Consider the following 19362-nt stretch of genomic DNA (forward strand, 5'->3'; position numbering starts at 1 on the left):
TTGTCTTTCGAATAAATAGTTAAGATGAACCCACATGATAAATGATATTAGAAAAAGTATAGATAGATAATAAAAATATTAAATAATGTGAATAATAGATATATCAGATGTTTATTTTATTAGGTGTACAAATGGGAGTTAAACCCCAAAATGGTCCCTGAGATTGGCGTTTTGTACTGAAATCGTCCCTGAGATTCCAATTGCACCAATTACGTCCCTGAGATTGAAAAAAATGCACCATAGTAGTCCCTGACCCATTTTCCATTAACGACGTGATGACATGGACTGTAAGTGACACGTGTCACTTCATGATTTGGCCACGTGTAATGGTAGGATGATGTGGTGACCAGTAACACGTGGCATGCTGACGTGGATAGTTGTGCCACGTGTCACAATGTTATTTGGCCACGTGTCCAGTTGTGCCACGTGTTGCAACAGTATTCGTCCACGTGTCATCCATTATGCCATCGTTGTATATGCACCAAATTAATCCCTCACTTTGCATTAAGTGATTCATTTTAGTCCTTGAAATTGAATGTCGTGCACCAAACTAGTCCCTTCATCAATTTTTTCTCATTTTTTTTATAAATTCAAATTTCTCAATATTTTTTAATGCATTAATTTCAATTCTATTTTTTCACACGTTCTTCAAATAAAAGTGTTTTTATAAAATATTTTTTCTCTTGCGAATACCCTATTCGCCGACTTGGAGTTAACGTGAAGCCTTTTCAAGCACCTTCACTACCATCTCGAGTTAAATCTCAATTTGACCCCTAAAATTTAGCCCGATACTCAGAATGACCCTCACAATTTCGTTGGCTCCAATTAGAACCCCCAAATTTGCAATTGTGGCTCCAACTTGCCCCTGCCATCATCTCTATCACCAAAATGCTAATTTGATGCAATTGCATGACACGGTGGACACTACTTAAACGACGGCGCATTGGTTTTGCGCCCAAGCCCTTTGAAAACCACACCGTTTCAGTTTTTTGTGGGTTAAAACTCTCTTTCTTTCCACTATGACGATCATAAGTTGCCAAACATCAAGAAAACCCTTACACTACGTGGTTTCCAAAGGTTTTGCGTGCGAAACTAATGCGCCGTCGTTTAAGTAGTGTCCAACATGTCATGCAATTGCGCTAGATCAGCATTCCGGTGACGGAGATGATCACAGGGGCAAGCTAGAGTCACAATTGTAAATTTGGGAGTTTTAATTGGGGCCAACAAAATTGTGGGGGTCATTCTGAGCATCAGGCCAAATTTCAGGGGCCAAATTGAGATTTAACTCCTACCATCTCCAACCTCTTTCAGTACTTTTATAAAATATTTTTTTTCTTGCGGATACCTCTAATAACCGCCGTCTTGGAGTTGACGTGAAGGCATTTCAAGCTTCCCTCATTATTATCTCCGACCTCTTTCGTCTAGACTGCAGAGATCAAAAGTGGTAGTGAGGGTGGTTGAAGTGCCTTCAATCTAGCTCATTTATACATAACAAAAACGTGTATTTCATAAGAAAAAAATATTTATTTTAATTATTAATTTCTTGTTAAAAACACATATTTTTTATGAAAAAAATGTGTCTAATCAATCATATAATTATTTTTTTATAATAACATACTTATATATTACAAAATTTACCAATATTAAATTATTAAAAAATTATATAATTAAAACTAAAATCTTAAAATTTTTTATAAAAGCACTTGTATTTAAACGATATATGAAAAAATAGAATTGAAATTAGTGTATCCAAGATATTAAAATTTTAAATTTAAAAAAAATGAAAAAAAATTGGTGAATGGACTAGTTTGGTGCACGACATTCAATTTCAGGGACTAAAATGAGTCACTTAATGCAAAGTGAGGGACTAATTTCGTGCATATACAACGATGGCATAATGGATGACACGTGGACGAATACTGTTGCAACACGTGGCACAACTGGACACGTGGCCAAATAACATTGTGACACGTGGCACAACTATCCAGGTCAGCATGCCACGTGTCACTGGTCACCACATCATCCTACCATTACATGTGGCCAAATCATGAAGTGACACGTGTCACTTACAATCCACGTCATCATGCCATGTCATCACGTCGTTAATGGAAAATAGGTCAGGGACTACTATGGTGCATTTTTTTCAATCTCAGGGACGTAATTGATGCAATTGGAATCTCAGAGACGATTTCAGTGTAAAACGCCAATCTCAGGGACCATTTTAGAGTTTAACTCGTACAAATGGTTATTTTAATATTAAGATTTAGATAATTAATTTAAAAGTGTAATATATTTTTATTTAATTGGTGATTGTTCATATTATTCAAGATGGTCATTGTTTACCTATCACTCCCTATAATATTATTATGATCACCACTAATTGGTTGATTTGCATGTGCAACCATCGCCATTAATTAATATTACATTCACCACCATGTCTGCTGGTATCTGATCATCAATCATAATTAATAATTTCTTTAAGTTTACTATGGTCACAAACTTATAGAAATACGTACACTCTCTACTAACTAAGAAATAAAGTGCATTTGACAAATAACAACGACAAATTAAAGTGCATTCCTTTTCGGTGAGATAGTATGTACCTATAGTTCAATTTTAATTCTTAGTATTAGAGAGAAAAAAAATTGCGAAAAAGAAGCAGCAAGAAGGCAATTTTGAAAACGTGAAGCTTTCATCAAGAATAAAATAATATACATTAAAACGTCAAGCCAATCAGATTATATGGAACTATATGTCTGGTATAGTTGCTTGAGATTTTGACAATTATTATGCACAACTAGCTAGCTAGGTTCAACCACTCCTTCCTTCCAATTCGACTAGACTCTTCGACAAGACTCATACGGAGTTTCTTGATAATTACCATGTTTCTTATTTGATAAATATAGGCCGTCTAACAATAAATTTTTAAATATATTACTTAAAATTAAATATAATTTAAATGTATGAATCTAATTGAATGATGGTATAAAATATTTTATACGATCTATATATTAAAATTAAGTTTATAATTTTTTTAAAAAAATGTTGTAAATTTGTTTGATTATTTTAGATAAAAAATTAATTTTAATTTTTTTACAATATTTGAATTGAAAATCATCAAAAAGTATTCGTTCATAAACAAATTGTGGATTACAAAGTTTTATTCTTCACTTTTTTTTTTCATAAACCGCGCTAACATGCGGTTTATGAGTTCTTCATACTTCAACATAATCCACAATTGGTTAAAGAGATTTACATAAAAATTATTAAACCTCTTTAACTTATAGCGGTTTATTTAGAATTCTTATATGACTTATATATAATTAATTTTTATTTGTTGTATTTAAATAATTTTAAATTCTATTTTATTTAAATATGTAATTTTTTAGGTATAAGAAATCAAGCTATTAATACTCAAATTAATTAAATTTAATAATATGATACTTGTGCTAATTAAATTAAATATTTGATATAATAAATTAATTATAAGATTTTATTAATCAGAAAAAATATTGAAAAACACCTTTAATTAGAAAAGTTAGGTCAATTAATGTAGAAATATAACTTTAATTATATATAATAGATCGATAATAAATAAGAATAGATATATAAGATTAAAATCTAAATCTAAAATAAAAATATCAATCATATTAGTTAAATATATATTAAAATAAGTTATTAAAATTAATAATCATTAATATAAAATATATATTAAAATATAAAATATATAATACACATTAAAAAAAATTAAATTACATATATGATACCTGATGTTTTGATGTGTACTTAATATTTTTTTAGAAATATATAATATTTTATATATTCTTTACAAAGTACATGTATGCGATTATGATCGCTTGAAAACATACTTGACGAGACCAGGGAAATGGATATTCATAAAGTAGTGTTCCCAATCAATAACCTTTGGGTCAAAGTAGAATAAATCTAACTCTACCCCACCTTCTCTTGCCGCTGAAAACTTTTCTGTATTCATATTATCAAATCTGTTTTAAAAAAAACAAGCTTAATTAAGTAATTAATTAGGTGAATTCTTCCAAACCAATGGTAATTTTATGGGTAAGTTATTCCTGCACATGTGTCTTCATCTCAGTCATTGATCAAAAAAATTTTTATCCTTACATTAATGCATTCAATAAATGTGTTCACACAACATTGTATTTTATAGTATTACATTATATTACATAACGTATTTATATTGTGTGTAATTTGCAAATAGTTGATTTTATAAATCCCTCCCCAAATACCAAAGAAATCAAAATCTTCCCAAAATACTATTTGAATGTCTACAGCTTCTTCTTCTTCTACCTCTAAAAATACACTTGAAAGGAACTGCTTCTTCTTCAATCTCACTGCTTCTTCTCCCCTGCTGACCTCTGCTCCTTCTTCCCTAGCCTTCCTGTAGGTGATGGGTGTGATTTTTCCGGCGACCCACTGGCAAAACCTTCTGCAAATACCCCTGTAATGTCCACTTCTTCTTCTTCTACAACCTCACTGCTTCCTCTACCCTTCCTATAGGTGACGGGTTTGATTTTTCCAGTGACCCACTCGCAAAACCTTTCCCAAATACCCGTGTATTATCCAGAGCTTCCTCTTCTACCTTGCTGTTCCTCAAACCGTTCCTGTAGTTGAAGTGTTTGATTTTTCCGGCGACCCAATCGCAAGACCTTCCCCCAAATACCCGTGTAATGTAAACAACCTCTTCTTCTACCTCATTCCTCTGATTTCTTGGGTCACTCATCATTAGTGACAGATTTTTTCAAACCCCGACGAAGACCCTGCTTACTGCTTGTTCGTCTAGGGTTACGCGGTTGTCTTTTCTGTGACTCACAGGCGGAGTGAAGTATTTCCGAAACCGTCGAAGAACATAACTCATCCCCTTGCCGGGAACGGTTCCGTCGATCCACGTCGATAACCCTCTCGAAAAATCATTGTAAGGCCTACTGCTTCTTGTTATAGCTGATTCGTTTCTTTTTGTTGTCGATTTTCATAACCAATTTTGCGTGATTTGTTCTGTTATTCACTTTCTTTAAACACCATTAATCAAAGCAGATTGTTTCACTTTTGAATGCAATAGTTGATATTAGTTGTTCATGGTGGTGTTTAATGTTAGCCAGATTGATGGCCAGTGATGCATGCTCCTCAAACACGAGACGAGGCAGAGGCGAAGCCGGCGAACAACAGGAACTGATAGCTAGATATGCAAGTTCAAGTTCACTGCAACCTATGATTGTAACAGATGGTGTTGCCCCAAAATGCTTCTGCGGAAAATATGCTATCTGTTACTTGTCAAAGACAGACAGCAACCCGAATAGGCTGATTTTTGGATGCCCATTGTTAAAGGTAAGCACACAATTCTTCATGTATGATCACTAAGTTTATGCTAAAATTGGCTAAATTTTGAATTTTTGGAATGGAGGTTTAGAATATAGACTTTGGTTATTTTTTCCTAGATCAAGTTGTTGTGGATGTGTTTTTTAGTTGTTTAATGGCATGCGTATTGGTTATGAAAATGATTTGATTTTGTGAGCGATATGATGTTAGATTGGGTTGATATTGTATATGATTTGATGTTGATGCTGGTTAATTATGAAGAATGATTGAGAACTGGGAAAAAGTTGATTTCTTGAAAATAGATGTACCTAGATTAAAAATGTTGATTTTGACATGAATTCACATGGAACCTGATCTGATATAAAAATGGCTTTAAAATTTGAAAGGATTTTTAAAAGGGGGCCTTTATGGATTAATTACATTCACATATGTGTATTAGATTGAATTGGAGTGTTTTGTACCATCATACATTCATTGTGTTCTATTTGATATAGGTGACAGAATCACACTGCAAATTCTTTCTCTGGGTTGATGACCACATTATAAGGGTCAGAGCGGGGGAGGCTACAAGGGGATCGGGTGATGGGAAGCAGAATCATGTTGAAGAACATTTGGGAATAGATAACCTGATGGCACATGTAGAGGAAAGAATAATAGTAAACCTAGAGAAGCTGCTGAACAAGAAAAGTATACAAGCAGAGTTGAGGAAGAAGACTAGAGAAGCAGCTGCAAGAGAGATGGAGGCTTCATCAACAAAGTCTAACCATTAGATCAAAACCGGAACCTGAAGCACCTCTATTAGGTTGAGAAACTTAAGAATAATTTTCTTCTTTCAGAATTTTCCTGCTAGATTGTAGACACACAATTGCTTGAAGCTTTTAAAGCAAAAATTGTCGATGTGGTTTATTTGATATGGGCAACATGGTTGGAATTTGATTACGTTCTACCTATAGATACGTATATGTTTTATGGTATTTATTTTTGTGACTTAGTTATCAAAGTTCCCTACTAATTTCAGTAGCATATGAAGACTAATATGTTGTAGTAAGTCAGCCTGAATACCAGAAAATAGCAACCTTTTTATTAGTGAAACTAATGATTAAGATTGCAGTCATGTTATAACTCAATCTTCGGCAATTCTGTAAGAGTCGGAAGGTGAAGGGCATGACAATATACACCGATGACTTGGTGACTTCCATGACAAATCATGCAGCCACCACAATAGATAATTGACAAGATCTATTTTTCTTCTTATATACTAGTGTGCAGCATAAATTTTAAGTTGTGAGAGAATGAAGAAGCTGAAAGTAAACTAGAATGTTATGTTAGGATTTGGAAATTTGTTGAATTGCTACTTGTTAGTCAAGTTTAATTGCTTTCATTTCAGAAATTTTCCTGCATAGGTTTCCATATTCCTAATCCCTTGAACCTAAATAAATCTTAACACTTGTAGTTTATATGATCATGATGAATGGCCACTGCTTTGTTCTAATACACATAAATTGTTCAGCAAAGGAGAGCAGCTATGATGCCTGAAATAAGCTAGCCTGTTTGTTAACATAATGGATTTTAAAGGCTTCATCTCATCAGGTATTGAAGTTGTAGATCATCATATTTATACCCTTGCACATGATGTATAATACTCCAATTGAAAGATCTGACTTTTTAAAATACCATAACATCCCATTATTGCTGAATCCTTTGTTTGCTCAATTTGTTTGACTTTATTCACCCCTTCATGCACTCGATTGAATTCCTATTACTCTATTAACCAAAGTAAATGAACGAGTGCTAATGGGTTGATCATTTCAGCGACGTGGCCATGGAGGTAGAGTGCAACCTGGAGTTTGTTTATGGAGTGCTAATGGCTTATTGCAGGTCTTACCAAGTTATCATGTACTGGGTTGCTCTGTTTTTTATTCTTATAAAGTAATATTCAACGAGTATATGGCTTATTGCAGGTTTTACCGTGCACTGGGCTAGGTTCTGCCATCGTCCAACAAAGCAGTGGTGTATACAATTGGTATCCTGAAACCCAGGGCCATCATGTAAGTTTCTCTTGTGACATTGCCCGTTTATATGTCTGTTTATTTGTCGTCTTCTTTGGTCAAATCGTGTTACATAGGAAAATTTTCGTTGAATTATAGGTCAAATTGTCTCGATTGACGATTATACAGGATGAGTTCTGGTTAGGTATTAAGGTGTAACATAGTATATGATCAAAGGTCATCGAAATTTTTTTCCCCAGCGTTTTTTACTCTAATTAACTGAATATTTAGTCTTTCTGTCATACTTGGGATTGGGCTGGGTCAACTAACCTGGAAAGACATTTTTTTTTGGTAGTTCAAGTCTATATCTAAAAGTAAAGTGGGCTATCTATCAATTTGGGCCAGCTACAAAAACAATTAGTGGATAATTCAAGTGAGGATTAATGCAGCAACTGGCTTGAAACCTGTTAAGCCCAACTCTCTCCGGAATTTTAAAAGAAAACCAACTTTTTCCAGGTAACTATCTATTCCATTCATGTGTGTGTTAACCGTTAATTTGATCAATCTTTTTTTGGAATAGCATTTCTTGATTGAATATTGGCGTAAAATCTTAGTAGGTTAAGTGTTATTTCTCACATAATCCCTATACTAGGATGGTTATAAACAGAATAACACCGGTTAACTGTTATTTCTCACATAATCCCTATAGTAGGATGGTTAGAAACAGAATAATACCATCATAAATATCCTGTACATGAGGAAGACTACACGACACATCGAATTAGATAGATTGAGGTTGTTATGCAACCATTTCTCTTAATTTTGGCTCTTTCAAACCAATGTAAAACATACAATTGTAAATACAGGCTGAAGGAAAAAACAGTAGGAATTAACCAATGTCATAACAGTTGTAGGGATTCCATTAACAAAAAAAAAACATAATTAACATCAACTGGAATAGTAAACAAAGAGTTTCAACCAAGTTCCACAATACATGTAGTCGAAGTATATCTAAATGTCAATTATTTCTAGACAGGAAACATCCCTGCAAAATACTTGAGTGTAGACCTTACTGTGATCGGGTGTGGCATTTCTGGGTATCACCATGCTCTCCTCACCAATAGATTTCTAGTGCCATGTTCGATGTCATACTCTGTCAACACAAGCTCTCTGTACCTGTAATTGACGAGTAACTCTCTTTCCTTTGAATTGTTCACCAACAAAAGTAGGTTTTCATCCACGAATAGTATTGGATTTTCTGATGCTTCGACTCGCAAACCTGCAGTATTGCTCTAGTATTCTGTTTCCATTCGCGTCTTCATTCAAGTGCCAAATTGCTGCGACATAACCAAATTCATTGTGTGTATGAGCGAGGAGTGCAACTTTTTCCTTGTGGGTTAGTAAATTGTGAATGGTATATATTGCACCTACATGGATAGACACCTCGCTAAATGATTCATCTTCAACACTGTAACATAAAACAGACTTGGGTGTAGCATAGCTATCTCCTGTACCAGTTATCCAATACGCCTGACCATTATTAAAAACAGAGTTAGGGTCAATTTTTTCTACACCAGGGAGACAATCAACGCAGTGAAACCATGTAGAACGCCTTGAACAATATCTAGAGAAAAAAACGTAGGCATCAGCTATGTCCCTTTTGCACATATGTATGACTGTGTATGCATCTGAGTTTGGAACATGACCGAAACCATATACTGGGAAAAACGATCTACCGTGGTCCCTGTGGGGGTCGAAAATTTCTCTAGAGCATTGTGTTGTCGGATTCCATACCAAAAGTCTTGTGTCGTCTCGTTCACGAGAGAACTTGAAACATATGTTCCCGTTTGACACTCCAACAATACGAAACCACCCATGGACGCCAACTCCGAAAGGATGCTGAACATTCACCTCTTCTCCAAAAGCAGCATTCACTATATATAGTGAATTTGAACCCATTAACAGTAGTGAGTATCCAACATGAAACAAAACATGTTGATATAACACTTTCTGCCTTCGCATGTGGTGTATGCATGTCTCTGGTTGGCGTAGCTGTCGGTACCAGAATTTATTCAAGCACATACATCTCCCTACAGCTTTGGCACTACTACGCAGGAAGATTTCTTGTAGCAGTTCATCCGGAATAATCGGCAAGGGAAGTTGGAATTTAGCCATTTTACTAGACGCGATCTTCGTAGTCTTGGTTTTCGGTTGTGTTTACTTTGTAGTTTTTGAATTGTTGAAGTCTGTTGCTCTCTTTTAAGTAATGAACCTAAATTAGTCTAACTTATTAATTGTGTGAGATGCAGCATCCAACGAGAATTGATAAGGCAGAATATTGTATTTACCGGTGTTATCGTAATCTCTTTGAACTAGGTGTTTAGTACCATTAAATTTTACTCGTCTACCCAAGTTTTTGCCTACCCTAGTAAATAAATTCAGTTGGAATTCCAACATACTCCAATAAGGTTATCTTTTATTTTTTGTTTTTCTAGCTTGAAATTAGATGTAGCCGCAAATTTTCCCTATTAAGTTTTAATTTGCTGATATACTCACTAATCTGTTTACTTGATTTCCAATTTTTTTTTGACTTATCACAACATTACAACCCCTCATCCTAAAGAAAACCATGTTACTCCCCAAATTAATCATTTTCAATACCTAATTAGGATGTTACCAGCTACCACTGGCACACCCTCATCCATGCAGCCACAAGTAAACATCATTCAAGTTTTCCCCATGATAAAAAAAAGTCGTTGTTACCATATTTTCTTACAAATAATGACCGGAATAAAAAAATACATCCGATGGTAGACTTGTGTGAGACTTGATCAAAAATAAACCCATAGATGTATATACATTAACAAAATAACGAAGTCCAACACCATAATTTACATTCACAAAATCAAAGCTATTACACAGAATACTAACTGAAGATTTCCACAAAAGTAAGCATGAACATATAGACATGGCTACCGAAACACTACAACAAAACATTATTTCAACAATAAACCGTAAACAAATTAATCTGTCGTCTTTTGTCCTACGATGATGGTGTTATCTGGTTCACAGAAGAGTCGGAAGAGTCAGATGGCGAATTTCTTCCATACCTCCTACTAGGTCCTGCGATTGCCCTCCTAATAGGTCCTCCCACTGCACCTCCCCCCTGTTGACGGCGGTTGAACCTGCAGTAATTTTGGAAAATTTATTATACAAAAATGAATATAATAAAGTATGTAGACTTACTTTCCTAAGTAAACAAGTTATTGTTACCTTGACTCGTGAGGACGCGGTGGTGAACCTTCTTGCCTCCGATGCTGCCGGCGTAATAACCTTTCAGTCTCAAACGCAGCCACCTGTTCATCCTTGTTGAAGTGTACGTTGCATCTGTCCGCTAGCCAGTGTTTGATTTGGTCTGGCAATATGTTGGAGGCATATATCTCATCAACGGCTCTGGGCATTTCAACCGAACGAGTATGGTCCCATGCAAGCATGTGGAAGATACCCCAACCTACGTAACTGAGTTTCAGCATAAGCTGTGGAGTTGGTCGAAAGAGAGATCTTATCCTCCCCATGTCGGCTGCGTTGATCCAGTAGTTATGACCGTCTCTAGTTGGGTGGATATGGAGACAGTTGTCTTGTCTGTCAATTAAGTACAGATCAGTGGTTGTGAAGAACGAAAAGTGCCATACAATGTGCTGTGGAATCCTTACATCTTCCTATAGTCAGAGAAACAAAATTAGATGTTAAACAGATTTTGAAAAAAATTAGATAGAAAACCGTAAAGAAAAGTGGTGTCTGCAGTGCCGGAAGTAAGCTTACATCTGTTGGGAATAGGTTTAGGACAAAAGTCTGTTCAGGGCATCTTCTCACGTTCCGTAAGGCACTGACGTAACTGGCCGGTAGCGACCCCGAACCCAAATGTTGAAAAGTCAGTATTGTTAAGAATAAGAAACCATGGAAGGACAGAACAGAAACTTGAGAAGTAATCAATGTTAAAAAAGAACAAACCATGCAAGGAGAGATGGTCATGCGTATGGAAAAAATAGTTAACTAAATGAAAAAAATAGTTATCTGCTTACCGGAATTCTGGCTCCATCTTTGTTTGCTAATGTTAGTAACTAGTCTCTGAAGTTGATAGCCACCGTGAGTGAATTAGGAGAGGGTTTACAAATTACAATGGTGTTGTCAAATGATTTTCTATAGGAAGTCAAGTTTTACTTTTAAAGAGGGTAAAACCAGAGGTCACAGCGGTTGGAAATGAAGTTGAAGGGATATATTGAAGCCACCAATTAGGATTCGAACCTCATCACTAATCATACCTTTTCGTAAATCTAAACTAAATAATAAATACACATAATAAACTCTATTTGAATTGTATTACTCATGTTTTGGTAAAGGTAAATGTAGTTTAATAACCATTCATTGGTATACGTATCACTAGATGAATAAACATAACGAAGGTTGCACATAATAAAGTTTAAAAATATAACGTTTAGTATTGTGTTCATATTTACGTAAATTAATGAAATCCTGTTTAATAAATTGTTTGACAAAATATACGAAATCATGTATTAACATATCAGAATGTGCTGTTCCATTCATAAATTAACATAAAGAACTTCAGATAACATAATCATATTTTTTAAGACCCACTTTTTTCAATTTCAGTAAGCGCAACACAAAACGTCAATCAAAAATTAACCGAACGTACTTAAAATAACATAACCAGAATAACTTATTGCACGCATTATAGTATTAAAGGTCTATGCAATGGACACAATTATTTTAATGCCTTAGGTATAAATAACTCAGAGCATACTGCCTAACCCCTTAACCAATCGCTCTTCCTTTTTAGATATTTCGTTGTAGTATTTCTTTGCTGCTTCAAGAACTTCTTGGGATTTCAAATTGAACGGATTCATCACCAGATCAATAGCCAGCCGTAATCTAGTGCTATCATTCACCTAGGAGAAAAAACAAAGATTTCAGACGCATAGGTTAGATTAAAATTTTGAGATAATATATGAAACCATGAAACGAATTTTATTAAATAACTACCTTAATATTGTAGTTACTCCTCCATTGGCACTCCCTCATCCAGGTTGTCACCCAAACTCCACAATCATTCCTTGTATATGTAAAAAAAGTTTATTGAAGTCTATAACCAACTTAATTCCTAAGGGGAAAAAATCATAGAAGACGAAATGGTACTTGTGCATACGGAAAATGTATTCATCACATGTTAGCAAATTCATTGATGCATCTCAGTAATTGAGAACTCAACAATCAATAATAACTTGTAAGGTTTCTTACGAGTCATCGTTCTGCTCGCCAATTTCTGCAGGGTGTATTATAGGATACTCTGAAATTACTGGTCTGTGTGTTGTTTGGTTAGCATAGAAGGTGGAGTCATCAAGCATCTCCTCAATAAACAGTGCCTGTAATCAAAGTAAAATTTAATTCAGGTGTCAACTCTGGTGTCTGTTTAAGCAATTTAAAATATATTTTCCACCATTTAGAAATTTTGCAACACTACCATTAGCTTCGCACATCGACGGCGTCTGGTTCTGCTTGAGACGCATGGTTTAGAATCCAGTAATATTAGGTGTCTTTTTTCTATATCAATTACAACCAGGTACCAGTGCATGTTATCCTCATTCATTGGAACAAAAATCTATAAAAAATATACACAAATAAGTTATATTGGATTAACCGTTTTTTATTTACATTATCATATATTACGACAATTAAATTATAAAGTTACCTTGCATAACGACTCAAACTCTCCCATGTATTCGTCAGCGTAGTAGCGTTTCAAAGTCTTTGGGGAGTGAGTCCAATTAAGGGCAAATTGCTGAAATTTGATTTTTCAGAAACATGTATAAGATCAATGGAAACCAGGAGATGGAGATCCTCTTAATGGTTTTCACTCACCGAAAATGTAGTCGGTAAAAACCACAAGCAAGGAAAACCGGTGTCCTTGCGTGCATCACACATGAGCATGCTTGATGTCAGGTTTATGATCTGCTTCAGCGTTCGTTGATTGACGGCCAATAAGAAAAAACATAGACATATATTCCCTTGTTAAAATTATTTTATATGTAAGGAGTTTCATTTATGAAATTAACGAAGGCTGAAGACTGAAAAATCCATACCTCGTCCACCAATGGTTTGTTCGGCAGTAGAGTATACATGACTCTCCTGTTAGCGTGCCACAAGTTTGTCTGTGAAATTATCTCTGAATTCAGTTCTTCATCCTCCATATCCGAACCAAAGATGTAGGTTACGACTGAAACTTCGTCCTTGCACAGTGCCATATCAGGTGGGGGACGGAACAGAACAGGCTTCCACTGATACAACGAAAACTAAGCCGTTATATATTAATAGTAGACCAGCACAACAAATCTGTAAAACTTACTTAACATGATATAACTCACCGCAGGTATCTTTGCGGTTTCATTCGCTAGTGGCAATTTTCTGTCAGCCGGGTTGAAGTAGCTAACATATACAGCCTTGTCTAAGCTACTCGTTATAACTGGTTCTGTAGCTGTCTTCTTTCCAGTACCATCATCGCTGAACAAACTTCGGCGAATAACATAATCATCTGGCGGTGTCTGTTCACACTTCGGAGACATTGAACAACACTTTGTAGCCATATGCGATTTTGAATCCGCGGCTTGATGAATGCTTGACATGTTGGATCTAATCTTCTTGGACGAATCCAGATTCCTCTCAATAGTACCGGACGGCATGCTGAATCCGCTCATGATCACAGGCATTAATGTGGGGCTGAAGTTATCGGGCGGCCCATTCCGAAGATTGATTGTTTGTGGCATAGTTCCAAACACAGGATAACACGTCTTGGTCTGGGAAGCAATCAGGTTTGAAAGTGTATTCATCATCGTCGACATTTGCGTTACCACTTCTTTTAGGGAAGGTTCTACGACTGTAGTTTTACCGAAGTCGTCGCCTATCTCTTTGCTGGCTCCACCGTTAAAGTTTACATGTAGTCGCTGGTCATGCATGGTGCTTCCTCGGAGACTATGAGAAAACAAAACTTAAAAATATGAATACTTTATATTCGGAATCGTTATAAAAGGACTTCACTAGTTTGTGTAAATGTAATTTAATTCTAACCTTGATGACAGTTCTATGACTTCCTTGTCGACAATTTTTCTTGACATTTTTCTGCTTTGTTCCTTTTTGGCTTCGTCGTCTCCCTTTTCTATTTTTTGTGTTGAGCGTCGCTTTCCTCTGCCAGCCATTGGGTGTTTTAGCTGTTTAATTTTTTTATTTAAAAAAAACATGAAAAATACTGCAACATGTTCAGTTAATGAGTTGCACTCCACTAGCAAGCACAATTTCTTAAAAGAATGACAAACATGGTAGGTTGCCCCTACTATTCAAAGGAGTTTTGACAATTGAGTGATATTTGGATTTTGGCCTTTTAATATATCAGGCAGTTTACGTTTCCAGTTTATATTCCTAAATTTTTGAATAAAAATAATTTACATAAATATCTGTTTTCTTATTGGTAAAAGATAAGGCTCCAACCAATTTTTTTTTAAAATTATTTTCGTTTAGTCGAGGTACCGATCCTTTAAATCTATTTGAAGTTATTCAGCTCAATACATCTGTTTAATTTCCTTTTCTGTAGTCAAGGCTATTCAACATTTTCTGGTAACCGTCTATTTTTTTTCTTTTCCCAATCGGTGACTGGAAGATTTGTTTTAATTTCCGTAATGAATGCTTGTCTACATAAAGATGCTCATAAAGTAACATGCTCATATAACAGAATTGTGTTTGTTGTTATCTCTTGTTGTTTTACACACTTGGTCAAAGATTTAGTCCGCAACAGAGTTTAATGCGACAGCTAAACACTCTTAAAGGTTATCATGGAAATAATACACGTATTTGCTGCTAGCTCGATAAAAGGGGAATTTCTATTCCATTTCCTATGAGTTATATTCCTTTTCATTAACTATGTGTATACCATTACCTGTCTCCCACACAGATCTTTCATTTTTGGTTTGTCATGGTCACTCATCATCTAACTTATGGTGCACCCTAATTTATTGCCTAATGACTTTTTTGCTTTCCACCATTAGGCCCATTACCTATCACTTATTGGAGACTGAACTTCCCATCCCTCATCACAAAGCACTTCCTTCCCCGAAAGATAATAACAAAACTTAAAACTAACTATCAGTAATGTGTTTGGAACTTTTTCATTAGTATCATAACTTATTTTTAATTTTTAATTTTATAAATAAATACTAAATTTTATTATAATAATAAAAAATTATAATATACTAAAATAGAGTACTATAAAATAAATATTATATATAAAATACTAAAAAAATATAAAATAAAATTTGAATATAGTTAAAAAATTAATATTATAATTTAATATTATATCCCATTAATAATTAATTATTTATTTATCTAGAAGTGATTTTAACAAATATTATCCAAACAATATTTATTTTACCAAAATGTGCGTTTGTTTAAAATTGATTTTACAAAATTGATTTTGATGAAAAGTAAGTTTGGATTAACGTGATTTATGTTTGACAATATTTGTATCAAAATTGATTATATCAAAAATAAATATTGTATGGATTATACTACTCAACATCACTTTTAGATAAAAAAATTACTAAAAGAGACATCAATTTAAATTATTTTTTATATACAAAAGCAAAAACAGAACATAACAAAAATAATATAAAAAATATTTATTATATAAATAAATAGATACAACAAAAAACTATGAAAGAGAGCATTATAAATTTTATAATGTTAAACAATAAAAAATATTCAATAATTTTTCTAATATTACCTGTACTCTTTAATTTAGTATTATCTTGCACTATAATTTTTCACTATTTATGGCTCTATTGTTATTTATAATTAATTTTTTAGTTATTTTGTCAATTTTTATAGTATCATAGTTTATATTATACAAAATTTTGATAATAAACGTAATAAATAATAATTACAATCACAAATTTTTCAAATTCAAAATAAAAATATTAAAAATTAGTATAAAACAAATAAATTAGTATAAAACATTGGACCGTGCGCATTGAACCGGAAACCGGCAAACCATAAACAACATACACGAAGACGTTCACTAAAATACCTAGCGATCAAACCGTGAACACTAAACCGTTAACATTGAACCGAAAACCGCAAATCAATAAACCATCGGCACGAAGACCATTCAGTATGAGATCTAGTCACTAAACCTGACACATCGAACCGTTCGCATTGTACCGAAAACCGGCATACAATAAACAATATACACGAAGCCGTTCAATAAAAGACCAAGCGATCAAATCGCGAACCCTAAACCGTCCACGACGAACCGGAAACCGCCTAACGATAAACCATAGACACATAACGATGGTTGATAAGACCTAATGACTAACTCGTACACATTGAACCGTACACATTGAACCGGAAACCGCCAAACGATAAACCAGAGGCACATAACCATTCACCTTAAGAGAGCTAACGACCAAACCGTGAACACTAAACCGTTAACATTGAACCGGAAACCGCAAATCAATAAACCATCGGCACGAAGACCATTCAGTATGAGATCTAGTCACTAAACCTGACACATCGAACCGTTCGCATTGTACCGAAAACCGGCATACAATAAACAATATACACGAAGCCGTTCAATAAAAGACCAAGCGATCAAACCGCGAACCCTAAACCGTCCACGACGAACCGGAAACCGCCTAACGATAAACCATAGACACATAACCATTCATGATAAGACCTAATGACTAACTCGTACACATTGAACCGTACACATTGAACCGGAAACCGCCAAACGATAAACCAGAGGCACATAACCATTCACCTTAAGAGAGCTAACGACCAAACCGTGAACACTAAACCGTTAACATTGAACCGGAAACCGCAAATCAATAAACCATCGGCATGAAGACCATTCAGTATGAGATCTAGTCACTAAACCTGACACATCGAACCGTTCGCATTGTACCGAAAACCGGCATACAATAAACAATATACACGAAGCCCTTTAATAAAAGACCAAGCGATCAAACCGCGAACCCTAAACCGTCCACGACGAACCGGAAACCGCCTAACGATAAACCATAGACACATAACGATGGTTGATAAGACCTAATGACTAACTCGTACACATTGAACCGTACACATTGAACCGGAAACCGCCAAACGATAAACCGGAGGCACATAACCATTCACCTTAAGAGAGCTAACGACCAAACCGTGAACACTAAACCGTTAACATTGAACCGTAAACCGCCATACAATATACCATTAGCACGAAACCATTCAATCTAACGCCTATTCACTAAACACGTACACACTGAACCGTGCGAATTGAGCCGAAAACCGGCAATCAGTAAACAATATACACGAAGCCGTTCACTAAAAGGCCTAGCGATTAAACCGTGAACCCTAAACCGTAAACCTTTAGCTTTTTGTGAATGATTCTCCTTTATCTCTAAAATTGATGTTTTATTACTTTTAATTAAAAATATTGTTTCCCACTTTTTATATATTATTTTTATTTTGGTATATAACTATTAATTTTATTAGAGAATTAATTAGTAACATCTATTCAGTTATGTAAATAAAAATGATAATGTAGTATACAAAAATTATTACTGCCTATGCTATATAACCTGTTATGATTCATAGCATATGGCGATGTTTACGCAATTAAATTTCAATTTCGCCATACTAGATAAAGTTATGACATCTTCTTTTTCAAGAAGAAAGTATAAACCGTACCTAGTGGTATCAATAAAATCATATACATGTAGGTGAATACAATGTAATTAAGGCCATTAAATAATATTCCAATTAGGTAGGTGATGGTTAGTCTAGGACTACGAGTAAGAAGATGGTGCAATAAAGTGGAGACCATGCTGCATGACTACAAGAAGGAGGAAATGAGTTGGTGGTCTAAGCATCAAAAACTACAACTACAAACTATATGCTTACAAATTCTAACCCATACAACATGGATACTAGAAGGAAACCCTCAACCATGGCAATCGAATGTTTGGAAATGTTCCATGGAATCGATCGAACTGCATTCAGGATGCTGACGCAAGTCCTTCAACGTGAAGTTAAACAGTCCCTGATGGTCATGGCATTTCTACTGTCACTAGAGACAATGGGACTGAATGGTATTGTGCAAACAGCCATAAAAAAAGAAGGCTGGTTTATGAACAGTCTTGCCGATGAATGTGTCATCTGTTTGCAATGCCTAGTATCTCATGAGTTCTCTGGGTTTGTGGAGAAGTCCAGAAAACTCGAAACCCTCGGACACGTGCTGAAAACTGAGCTCACGTTATATCAGGTTCATAGGATGAGATCCGTCCTCCTAACTCTAATTCCCGATACCCTATCAACCATTTGCGCTAGAATTATGGGCGACATAACGATGGATGCGGTGTGGTTGGAGTACCAGAGGACTCCTAAAGAACTACTGGGTTTCAACACACATGACCAGTGCATATCGGTTGCACAAGAGGCATTGAGTAGACATAACAATGGCCGAGGATTGCATATGCAACAAGGAGGAAGGCAAACTGATCAAGATAAGGGAAAGCAGAAGTACGTCTGCAAGGAGCTGGATGACGCGGAACGTCCAAAGACACTGACCGTATGCTTCGGTCGAGAGTCCGTGCCCACTGCAGAGGGCATTGCTGAGTTTTTCTGCAACATGTTTGGTCATGTTGTTCAAAGGGTGACAGTCATGCCTCGAAGGGACAAGGACTCGGGTGATTTTGCTTTCGTTCTTTTCAACGATGCATCAATCCCCCGCATTATAATGGGGGACAAAAATGTCGTTCATCATACGATACAAGGTATGAAATGTTGGATCAGATGGTGGACAGGAACACATTATCGCTGTGTGAATTAGTCATATAATTTACGATAAAGGTTAGTTTCTTTTTTTTTCGAAATAATCTAGTTCAAACAGAATCTTTACTTGTTAAGG

At 35.2% G+C, this 19362-nt stretch overlaps 1 pseudogene; it reads right to left on the reverse strand.

Moving 5' to 3' along the window:
* Positions 1-3847: 3847 nt before the first annotated feature.
* Positions 3848-19362, reverse strand: part of LOC130945775 (alcohol-forming fatty acyl-CoA reductase-like) — a 31400-nt pseudogene continuing 15885 nt past the window's right edge.

This window comes from Arachis stenosperma, chromosome 8, assembly GCF_014773155.1.
Source record: "Arachis stenosperma cultivar V10309 chromosome 8, arast.V10309.gnm1.PFL2, whole genome shotgun sequence".
Classification (NCBI taxonomy): Eukaryota; Viridiplantae; Streptophyta; class Magnoliopsida; order Fabales; family Fabaceae; genus Arachis; species Arachis stenosperma.